At 65.3% G+C, this 1,474-nt stretch overlaps 1 protein-coding gene across 1 annotated transcript in view; it reads left to right on the top strand.

The window, feature by feature from the left end:
• MSANTD1 (Myb/SANT-like DNA-binding domain containing 1) overlaps positions 1–1,474 on the top strand; it is a gene marked incomplete at its 5' end in the record, with an annotated part of 4,218 nt that overhangs the window by 2,163 nt on the left and 581 nt on the right. The gene's annotated exons all lie outside the window — the stretch shown is intronic.

The raw sequence follows: 1,474 nt of genomic DNA, 5'->3' as shown, positions 1-1,474 counted from the left end.
CCCCCCCCCCCCCAGCAGAGGCTGCCCTTATTTGCTCACAGTCGCTCTTTGCATATTGAGGCTCAGGCTAAGGAAGCCTGAGGGGGGTTCCTCGCAGTGTGGCTTGTTGGAGTTCAGGGGCCTCCCGTGCTGGGGGGCAGCCTTTCCTTTTTCCTCCAAGGAGTGGGCTGGCTTGAGGGGGTCCCTGGAGGGGCTGGAGGGGAGCCCGGGTGGAGGCTGGGTGTGGGCCTTCGCCCTGCGCCCAGTGTCTGCCGGACCTCCAGGGGATGGACGGTGGTCCCGTGGCTGGGGAGACGGCAGCCACGCTCTGCCACGTGTGATCTGTCCGTGGCATTTGGCTGGGGCCGTGTTCTGCTGAGGCAGCCTCTGCTCACCACCCTGAGCCGCGGCCCCTCGTCGTCTGGTTGTGCTGTGGACTGGGGCGACTCGCTCAGATGGCCAGGCTATTTCCAGCAACTCGTGGCCACACCCCGGTGGGGAGCCCTGTGGGGGAGACGGGAGCCCGGCCCCAGGGCACTCCAGCTGCAAGGTCTCCCGCGTTGGAGCAGCATGGGGCAGGGACGGGGGCACAGGCCGAGGCTGGGCAGGGAGCCGTGGGCCGCAGGAGGTACTGGGTCTGCCTTGGGGCTTCTTTCTGGCCTGGCCTCGGCTGCAGCTCTCCAGTGGGCCCACCTCCCCAGCCCTCACTTCCGGGGATGGCCCGGGCCAGGGCCTGTCTGCAGGGAGGGCAGGACGCTGGGCCTGTGGGGGCTCGGGCCCCTGGTGGGCAGAGCTGGGCTGTGTAGCCTCTTGGCCCGAGGTCTGAGTGGAGACGAGGGATGTCGGGCAGTGTGAGCAGGGGCCTGCCTGGCCCAGCCCTGCTGCCTCCTGGCACCTTCCGCCAACATGGTATGTGCTCAGCCCGCTGTTCGCCGGGCACCGGGCATCGTCCTACTAAACCTTCCCTACGGCCGTGTGAGGAGCTCGCGTTGATCATCCCCATTTTACTGATGTGAACATGGAGGCTCAGAGAGGTTAATGAACCTGCCCAAGGTCACACAGCAAAGTGGTAGCTCGAGACATCTCAGATCAGCTGGACGCCTAGGCCTGTGCCCTTAGCTCCTGTGGGTCTCGCTCCCCGAGGCGGCCTCTTCAGAAACACACGTTCCTTCGTTTCGGTATCTGATGTTTGTGTGTCACCACGTCCTGTCCCTCTAAGGTGCTCCCTGTCGTGTCGCGTCACGGCCTTTACCATGCTGACTTGCTGGGCAGTGCCTGTTCGCTGCGGGGAGCTTAGCCACCGCAGCACAGCGAGGAGAGGGACGATGGAGTAGCCCCGACCTCCTTCACGCTGCGGCTTTTAGCGTCCAAGGCTGCGTAGGTCCCGAGTCCAACTTCTTTCTAAGCCCAGTGTCACCTTGGCCCTGAAGCCTGGCCCATTTTTCTGGGGAGGCCTGTCGCCCCAAGAGTGGCTGCCGCCCAAGCCCCGTGGCCC

The sequence above is a fragment of the Myotis brandtii genome, unplaced genomic scaffold (genome assembly GCF_000412655.1).
Source record: "Myotis brandtii unplaced genomic scaffold, ASM41265v1 scaffold986, whole genome shotgun sequence".
In the NCBI taxonomy this organism is placed as follows: domain Eukaryota; kingdom Metazoa; phylum Chordata; class Mammalia; order Chiroptera; family Vespertilionidae; genus Myotis; species Myotis brandtii.
The sequence above is the reverse complement of the archived record's forward strand: the minus strand, read 5'-3'. Positions and strand labels throughout refer to the sequence as shown.